Below are 10,556 nucleotides of genomic sequence, written 5' to 3' on the forward strand. Positions count from 1 at the left end.
ACATGTGCTTCTACAAGAATGCTTCATCGTTCGTACCCTGGGACATATCTACGCAGTATCTCATCAAAGACCATTTTGTATAAGTTTTTAGCGATCATAGATAAGTCAGCCACTTGGAACACCAATTCCTTCTTCTGTTGTGTTGAATATCCTTCTGGGGTTGTTCCTATAGACAAAAACTAAATTATATTTGCAAAGTGATCATCTACGACATGAACAACAAAGAGCTGCACATCCGGCAACCCTTCTTCTAGGCTTGTAGGCCCATCACTAGTCTCAATCCTAGATATGTGATTAGGATTAGCATTCAGGCGTCTAGGTTTCACTATCACCTCAAAATCATATTCCTAGAATAGCAACAACCACCTGCAAATATTCCCCTGCAACACAGAATTATTGACAAGGTATTTTAAAGAAAAATGATCTGTATACATTTTGAAGTGTGTGCCTAACAATAGTGTCGGAACTTCTGTTGTGCGTACATCATTTCTAGTACTTCGCGCTCTATAGGCGAGCAGTTCTTCTCCGTCTTTGATAATTTCCTACTCACAAATGCTATAGAATGATAAACTTCTCATTCGCCTGGTTGGATCAACACCGCACCTAGCACAATACATGATGCATCCACATGAACATGAGACTCCTTTTTCCAATCTGGGAACACCAAAATGGGCGCGATGACCATTTTCTCCTTCAAAATGTTTAAACTATTCTGGCAATATTTGTCCCAGTAGAATGTTGCATCCTTATTCAACAATATTTCCATTGGCACAACTATTTGCCCATATGCCTTGATAAACTTTCTATAATATCCAGTATGGCCCAATGTTGCACGCAATTGTTTTATGTTTTTCAGGGCCTCCAAATTAGCAATGACAGTTGTAGGTTTTAACCCCGTATAGAAATTACCTGCATATGAATTCTAAAACATAGAAAATAAACAATGCGAGAGCATAACACATAAAACACATATACACAAATATTTTCCCCTGGATCCCAAAACCGGGACCACCAACTTGATTTTTCATTTTGTTCCTTTCAATGTTATAATACATATTTATACATGCCGAAGCATCCAATACCATGGACCAAAAACCATTGCGTCCAAAAACATGTGCGAAAATCATGCACAAAACCATAGGTGGGTCCGCCCATCCCAACATATGGTCCAAAACCAAAATTTTCAAGGGCACTGCCTCGAACCCCATAAAGTGGGGTTACGGGTACGCCTCAAACCCCCTATGACTCCCCCCCCCCCCCCCACTACACAATCGGCGCAACAAAGGGGGGATCTGCCCACCCTCTAACCTCCCAGTTAACTACGTGGGCTAGTCGTGGAAAAAATATAACACAACCCAACATTCTCCCACTCGTTGTTTTCTTTCCACAGGGGGCCACAAGGGAGCTTAGTCATTTTTCCAGCCCTGAAATGCCCATTGTCCCTCTACATTAAGAGAACTTCTCAGAGCTCACAGATTTTGTCAATGCATCTGCAATATTCTTCAAAGTGTCCACCATTACCAGTGTTACACAGTAATTTGTCACTGCCTTCCTGTCAGTCACCCTGCTGTGCCAATCACTAAGCTTCATGTCTTCTGAACTGGCCCAAAAACCCATTTTTCTAAAGTTTTATTCATCAGTGCGTCTATTTGCAAAATACCCGCGATGACTGGCGCTCCATAGTGTATTCCGTGCGCTGCCAGCTCGGAAGGACATCACTTTTCCGCGCTGGTCACCAGCACGCCTTTCCCGTGTTCTTTCGCGCTGACATGACTGTCCCAGTTATGTACACGCGGCGACATCGCGTCAGTTTCCTCATAATCCGCGCTGATCCAGTTTGGGCGAATTTGTTCAAACAACCAGCCTTCCAGATAACTCCAGGCTTGGTTGTTAGCTTTGTGAATGTCGACTCCCTTCTATGGCATGTCTGTTCGACCCTTTCCAACAACTTCCCTTGAAGATAAGCTCATCCTTCCACCCTTATAGGAGACTCCTTCTCCTATATAAACTCTCACCATTACCATGGGCAGCTAGTTTGGATAGTTAGACTTAGCTTGGAATAGCTTGGATTGTACAGAGCTTGTAGTGCTCAGATTGCTGCTATAGGTTTGGTGTGCTAGGTGTGGAAGTGATTGATTGCTTAGGGAAGGTTGTTTGGTACTATTTGTGTGAGAGAGAGAGTTGTTTGTCTTGGGAGAATCATCCTCAAAGGTGAATGCTTGAGATACATGCTGACTGGTCCCTCCTGAGAAGGTTACCGACGTCAGAACATTTGGTTGTACTCTTCTCTATTCTAATTAATAATAGATGACTGCTATTATTGTTCCATTCTCATTTGTCTATGCAATGGTTAAATGTGAATTACATCTTTTCTGACTGATGTATGGTTGCTTTTACTAGATTTCACGCTTGTGTTTGTTTCCCCTTCGTGTGTGCAGGTATCTATTCGCGGAGGATTGTGACCAGCCAAAGCGGAGGAGCGAAGGCAACATCTCTTCGTCAAACGACAGCGCAGGAATCCAAGTAGGTGCTCTTTACCTCTTGTTTTAATTGTAATTAGGAACATGCGTAGCAGCATTGTGTGATTGTTGCTAGACCCCTGCTGGGCTAGTAGGGATCGCCTCTATCCGTAGAGGGGATTTACCTCTCCAACAATTTGGCGACTCCGCTGGGGAATCAGCCTTTTTGTCTCTTGAGTCCACTTTTGTGTTTGACTTTGATTGATCTCTTTCCGAGTTTTTGGGATTGTCTCTTTGATTATGAACTTTCTGGGTGTTTCTGGGAAGCATCTTTATTGTCAAAAGGCTCTTGCCTTTGGTTTGGGAAGTTTTTATTTTGGCCTTCCTTGTTTTTTTGCTCTCAGCGCGTTTTAATTCCGAACAGTCGCGCTGACATCGCGACCCTGTTCTTTGGTTTTCTTTCCATCGCGTCTGTACATCTAACAGTCGCGCTGACCTCGTTTTCAAGGGCAGCGCGCTTTATTCGTGTCCTTCCGCGCTGGCATCGCGCCCCCGCTTCTTTGTGGTTTTTGTCATCGCGTCTGTGTGTTTTATTTCCGCGCTGACCTCGTTTTTCTAAGACAGCGCGCTTTATCCCTGTTCTTCCGCGCTGACGTCGCAAAGTTGCTACAGGCCTCCCCCTGTCAGCGCCAAGTTGCTGAAGGCTACCCGCGCTGATCCTGTAAAACTCATTCTTGACCAAATTGGCCTCCTGAACCTCTTGCTGTGACTTTCCCTTCTTCTCTCCACCTGTCTGATGACTTGTTTTTCACTGTCTGAACTCTGAACTGCTTGATTGCGGAGCTTGGTTCCATAAGGTTTCGTTTTTGCTCAGTTTTTAAGTTTGCAAATACCTTCCCTTTTTGCTTTCGATGCTTGGTTCGTGTTTCCATCGTTACTTTTGCAATTGCTGGATTGTGTTGGGTCTTTAGTTGACTGGTTGTGACTCTCGTCCTTCGGGTGTTCGCTTTTCTCCATTTGATTTCGCACTCTAGCCCTAGGACATCTAGAGGCCGTGTGTGTGTCAAGCCTACCGTAGGGATCTTGTTTGCTTGTTCGACCAGCCGATTTCAGATTTGTTTATGCACTTGTTCAGTGATTGTTGGAGTGTTTGGATTGTGTTTCCGAGTGGTCTTTCGCTTCCTCCTCGCTTGCAATCCTCGCTTGTCTTGCAAGAGCTTAGATCACATAGCTCGTGCGGATTTTGTTTTCCTTTGATTTGGAAGCTTTGGTTGAGTGTTTTGGGAACTTTGTGTGTTTTCATTAAGTAGTTTACTTGGTGTTCCGGTTCCTCCAAATTATTTTAGATGCTTTGTGTCATTGAAAAGAAATCAAACTAGTAGCTTTGCTTTAAAAAATTTTGAAAAGGAAAAGAACATTTTGTTGGTTTGCATCTTCAAAAAAAAAAAAATTCCTTTCTTCGCTTTAGTTGCATTAAGTTGCTTGTTTGCTTGTACTTGTTTTGTTTGGTTAAAAATTCCTTGCCCTCTCGTAGCTAGAATTCATCGAACAAAACGAAATTCTTTGGCATATAGATTGCATCTAGGTAATTGTGAGCGAACATACGATAGAGCTTGAAATCGAAACTTAATCTCAAGATCAACTATAAAATGAACCGAATGAATCTAAAAACGCATTGGAACTAAACGCAAACATCTAGAGGTCTAGGTTAGAGACGTGTTCCGGCGTCTTTAAACATAGTCACTGTTGTTTCACATTACGGTTGGGTGATTCCTCCTTCTGTGACTCGATAGTGGTCTAACACGGACTGTGCTCCCACGTACCGTCGCGTATATAGGGAGACCCCACTAGGCTTTTATCCTTTATCCATAGGAAGCCGAGTCGGCCGCCCTACGATTCGCAATGCAGTGAACACAGCATTCACGAAGATCGACCACCCGTACCCTAAAAAGTATTCTGTGGTTTTGCGAAAAGTTTGGCACACCTTTTACCTAGAATCTCCAGAGCAGTCACTTTTGATCCTTTTCGGACTCCCTAAATGAAAAGGTGCCTGTGAGCGTCTTGTCACTTCGTGCTCATTAAACATTCGAAGGAGACTGGAGTCATCTTTTCGTCCTTTTCTCGACTCTTGAAACATGAAAAGGTCAAGTTTGGTTCCTGTGTCTTAAAAGTTTATTCGGCCACGATAACATCACCTGGTTAGATCTTGTGTGCGTTAGCTTGAGTAGGTTTCGTTTTCGTTTGCTATGGCAACTTTTCCAGGATTCACTAACCCAGGTTCCCCCTCTGATGGGAACCCAGGACAATTCCCTCCTCTTGGGAATGTTGGTGCTCCGTATATGGCGACGTTGTCCCTACCAGGGTTAACTGTCGGGTTGCCTGTGTGGTTGTTTTCAACCTCTTTGGTCCCTACCGTATCGGCTGTTAGTCCATCAGTCCCTCCACCTGAACAACGTCATGTTGATCCTAAGGTGGATCTCTCCCCTTCGACGCCTACTTCTATGTCTTCCTCTTGTACTTCGCCTGGTGAAACTCTCGATGTGGGTAACCAGGTGGCTAAGAAGAAGAAGAAGAAGACCAAGAGGAAGAAGTCTCATCAGGGAGAGCCTACACACACAGTCCCCCTCTCAAGTCCAGCTATCCACTCCAGTACACCTGAAGTCGGGTCACCTTCTACTCTTCCGCGGAAGGTTAAGTTTCCTTGTCGATTATGCAGGGAGGACCATCTGCTTCGTGATTGTCCTGGCATTCCCAGGGTATTAGAAGTTTGGTCTCACGATCCGGCCCGCCCTTCATCGTCCACTGATGATCATGGCGATGCTACCTCATCAGTTGGGAATGGTAAGGAGAAAGGGAAGTTTCGAATCCCCTGTCGACTTTGTGAAGGCAAACATCCCCTTCACCTTTGTCCACTCATGGATAAAGCCTCTGCTGTGTTGGAAAGTCTTGCTGCTCCCCCGAATCCATTTCCCGCCGGTTATCAACGTCTTTCTACAATTGTAGATCGCACCCTTGTTGACAAAGAGATTGCTTCAGATTCCTCTCTTGTCCAGGCTCCTCTTCCCGAACCTGGCTGTCTCCAGCCTGTTCCAGACCCGCCGTTGGTCGGAAAGAGTGTTGATTCGAGTTCCCCCCCTCTCGAGCACTCTATTTCGGAAGAGCAAAATTCTCATGTTCTTCTCGTCTCGGCAAATCCTCCGGAGCCTGATAATGGTGTTCCCACCCCAACCTCTCCCGAGGATTCAGAGTCGGTTCTTTCCGAGCAGGGGGGCAACCATATGGTTCCCCCACCAAGTAGCTCGGTCATTTCCTTTGATTGGAGTTGTTTGACTACCCCTCCCCTTCCATCCCACGTGCCTTTCTGGGTCACCGCCTATGCTTGCAATAAGGCGCTGCCCGGCACTGTGTTAGACGAAGGAGCATCGGTTAGTCTCATGCCCGTTACTACTTGGCGAGCTTTGGGTTCCCCATCGCTTGTACCTGTCGCACCGCATCTCACCGCGTTTGATGGAGGAACGAGTCAGCCATTAGGGATCCTCCCGAAGTTTCCTATTACTTTGGGAGGCAAGGCCATCTATATAGACGTCTCGGTTACCCAAGGTTCTTTAGACTTCAGTCTTCTCCTTGGTCGTGATTATGTGTATGCCATGGGAGCCCTTGTTTCTTCGCTTTTCCGTGTGGTCTGCTTTCCACACGATGGAAGAATCGTGACGTTCGATCAATTATCGTTCGTTCGTCCACAAGCCCCTCCGGCGCACTCGTCCTTCCCTCCTGGCTTTCATCCACAAGCTGCATCTGCCTCACCGCAAATCAACTATGTGGCCACCTACCCCGTGCCTGTACCCAGTAATGACACCATCGTGCATAGTGTCCTGGGGGCATTAGGTCCTGATTTCCAAGATGTCGGCCTTTCCTCCGGAGCCACTTTCTTGGAAGCCCCGACTTCCTATTCATTATGATGGAGTTCGGGCGGAGCATAGTTCAATTTCCTATGTCAAGCTCCCTAAAAAATGAAATTAGGTCTGGATGGAGCATAGTTCTTTTCCGGTGTCAAGCTCCTTAAAAAATGAAACTGGGTCTGGCCGAGGATAGTTTTGATCTTGTGGCGACCTCGTTAAAAAATGCAACAAGGGTTATGAGGATAGTTCTTTTACTGTGTCAACCTCATTTAAAAAAAATGAAACAACTCCCTTTTCAGATCGAGTCTTTGATTAAGATCTCGTAACAACCCAGTCGAGTCTTTCCAAGATCTCGAAAGTGAACCTTCATTCCATCCACTTTGTCGAATGCAATGAAGCTTGGGGGGCATGTACCTCGATTTGCATTATTATGCTGGGGGCATGCGAACTTATAACAAGCATAGTTTTTCGTTTCAAGCTTGTGTAAAAATGAAACCGAATCCAAGCAAAGTTCTCCATGGTTCAAGCTTGTGTAAAAATGAACCCATACCTGATTTACATCTCGTGATTGCCATGTTTATCCGCTGAATTCTGCTAGATGAGCCTTGGTTGTTGTCATTCCATCGCCACCATCTCTTTGGCCGATCATATGCTTTCACTTGGTTGTTTTACCTTTCCTGAGGGACCGCAGTTATGAGTGGTTTTGATAGCCAGCCTCTTGACCATTACATGTTTTGAGCAGTTCCACCATTACCGGAACTAGTTGCTACCCTTTATACCACTCGTTCCTCTAGGACGAGTCGCCTTTAAGCTCTTTTCTGACTCGTAAAATATGAAAAGATTGTCGAGTATTTTTCCCTTTTTGACTCGTTAAAGAGAATAAAAATGGAGGTCTGCTTTCAGCTCTTTTCTGACCGTTTAAAGATGAAAAGATTGCCGAGTCCCCCTCTCGACTCGTTAAAAAAATGAGAGGCGGTCGCCTTTAAAGCTCTTTTTTCGACCGTGTAACTTAAAAAGATTGCCGGGTGTTTATCGTTTCGCACTCGTTATGGGCCCTAAAACGACGTGTTTTCGACCGCTTTTTTACTTTTCGGGTCAAAAGCACTATTTACGAAAAGTACTCCTCGATCGTAATGGTCGGGCGGTTCTTTCGAGCATTGTTTTATACTTTTTCGGGCTCGAGAGACACAACTGTACGAAAAAGGACCCCCCTGGAGTCTTCTTTTCTGCTGTCTTTTCAGGCTCTCTAAACAAGAAAAGACGCCGAGTTTTTCCTTTGTCAGGCTCGTTAAACACTTGATGACATCGGGTATTGTCGAAATGACACTCTTTGAGCATATGCTATCCCCGTCAAGCTTGTCATCCAAAAATAACCGGGGTACCTGCCAGAAATGGTGGGGAAAATGGAACTGTAATCATAGTCGTGTCGGCAGTATGTCGCTCTTGAACATGGCACTCTTCTGCTTCGTGTCTAGGTGGGACCATCTCATCTTGTTTTTCACTGGCCTCCGTGGGTTTGGGTTATCTTATTCGACCTCTCATCTGCCCATTGCCATTATTACTATACCCTCTGCTCATTTGATGTCAAATACTGCCAAACCCGCTACAGTGCCGCCGATATGTTCAAGAGAAGTTGACCTCTGCAATAATACAACCTCATCTGCTATCTCACACAAATCATTTTTCCTCTGTCTCGTGTCGATGATGTGGGAATCATTATGGCCCACCTTCGATCAAGGTCACTTCCTGTCGACTTCAGCTCATTATCCGGGAAGGTGACTTAGAGACTCCCTTCAGGTGCCTTGGAGCCTGCATGCCTCAATGGCAGGTTCTTCGTGTTCGACGTGAGGTTTTCATCATTGGCCTCCGATCGAATGATTCCGTGGGTGTTCGACACCAGCTCATTGATTCACATGCCGCGGATTGTACCTATAGTACCTTGAGGGCCATTGTCATTATTGGTGGTACCTCTCGCGTCTGTTAACAGTTTTCATCATTGACTGGTAATCAGGCGATGTTCATGCATGTTCGACTTCAACCCATGTATTCACATGCTTGAACTTGTACTTTGTTCGGGTCGGGATGGAGCGCAAGACCCTGGATCCCCGTCTGTTTATGGTCCAGGTTGCGATTTTGTGGATGATCATTACATGACTCATTGATGGATGGCTGTGCCCATACCTGAGTCTTCATGGATGGTTGCAACCATACCTTATCATTATTATGGTCTCTTTAGCTGGGTGGCTGCGTCCATTCCACAGACCTTTTCGCATGTCTTTTGGATGGCTGCGCCCATGCCTAGACTGCATGTACTTGATTATCAGAGATATTCAGTCCTTCCTGGTCGTGTTCCAGTTCGGCGTGTGTTGTAAAGCATTTCACCCCTCCCACTCTCTCGGTCTTCATGCTTTAGGGGGCATCTGTTACACAGTAATTTGTCACTGCCTTCCTGTCAGTCACCCTGCTGTGCCAATCACTAAGCTTCATGTCTTCTGAACTGGCCCAAAAACCCATTTTTCTAAAGTTTTATTCATCAGCGCGTCTATTTGCAAAATACCCGCGATGACTGGCGCTCCATAGTGTATTCCGTGCGCTGCCAGCTCGGAAGGACATCACTTTTCCGCGCTGGTCACCAGCACGCCTTTCCCGTGTTCTTCCGCGCTGACATGACTGTCCCAGTTATGTACACGCGGTGACATCGCGTCAGTTTCCTCATAATCCGCGCTGATCCAGTTTGGGCGAATTTGTTCAAACAACCAGCCTTCCAGATAACTCCAGGCTTGGTTGTTAGCTTTGTGAATGTCGACTCCCTTCTATGGCATGTCTGTTCGACCCTTTCCAACAACTTCCCTTGAAGATAAGCTCATCCTTCCACCCTTATAGGAGACTCCTTCTCCTATATAAACTCTCACCATTACCATGGGCAGCTAGTTTGGATAGTTAGACTTAGCTTGGAATAGCTTGGATTGTACAGAGCTTGTAGTGCTCAGATTGCTGCTATAGGTTTGGTGTGCTAGGTGTGGAAGTGATTGATTGCTTAGGGAAGGTTGTTTGGTACTATTTGTGTGAGAGAGAGAGTTGTTTGTCTTGGGAGAATCATCCTCAAAGGTGAATGCTTGAGATACATGCTGACTGGCCCCTCCTGAGAAGGTTACCGACGTCAGAACATTTGGTTGTACTCTTCTCTATTCTAATTAATAATAGATGACTGCTATTATTGTTCCATTCTCATTTGTCTATGCAATGGTTAAATGTGAATTACATCTTTTCTGACTGATGTATGGTTGCTTTTACTAGATTTCACGCTTGTGTTTGTTTCCCCTTCATGTGTGCAGGTATCTATTCGCGGAGGATTGTGACCAGCCGAAGCGGAGGAGCGAAGGCAACATCTCTTCGTCAAACGACAGCGCAGGAATCCAAGTAGGTGCTCTTTACCTCTTGTTTTAATTGTAATTAGGAACATGCGTAGCAGCATTGTGTGATTGTTGCTAGACCCCTGCTGGGCTAGTAGGGATCGCCTCTATCCGTAGAGGGGATTTACCTCTCCAACAACCAGCAACACCTTTTTGTCTTCTATCATATCCCTCACAAAGTGATACTGAACATCAATGTGCTTTGTCTTTGAATGATATGTGGGGTTCTTTGCCAAGAAAATTGCACTTTAGTTATCATAGCCTATCCTTATAGCTCCCTGTACTAACCCCATACTTGAACACAATCTCTACAACCAAACTGCTTCCTTGCTTGCATGAGTGGCTACCATGTATTCTACCTCTGTAGTTGATAGTGCCACTATAGATTGTTTCTTACTCATCCAACTGACTACACATCTAAATAGGTTAAAGACATACCCACTTGTAGATCTTCTCTGATCCAGATCCCTAGCCTAGTCTGCATCAACAAAGCCACGAATATCCAACATTCTGTCCAATCCTGATCTTCCTTGGTAGCACAAACCATAATCACTAGTGCCACGCAAATACCTGAAAGCCTGCTTCACTATTGTCTAGTGCTCCTTCCCTAGTTTTTACATAAACCTACTCAATACTCCCACTGCATGTGCAATGTCTAGTCTAGTATAGACCATTGCATACATAAGCCTACCGACTGCACTTGCGTATGGAACACGGGACATGTTCTCTTCCTCTTCTTGTGTCTTGGGACACTGTTCAACAGATAACCTCACACCTACAGGAAT

This window comes from Pinus tabuliformis, chromosome 7 (genome assembly GCF_031772625.1).
Source record: "Pinus tabuliformis cultivar Carrire ecotype Pingquan chromosome 7, CPIR1, whole genome shotgun sequence".
In the NCBI taxonomy this organism is placed as follows: domain Eukaryota; kingdom Viridiplantae; phylum Streptophyta; class Pinopsida; order Pinales; family Pinaceae; genus Pinus; species Pinus tabuliformis.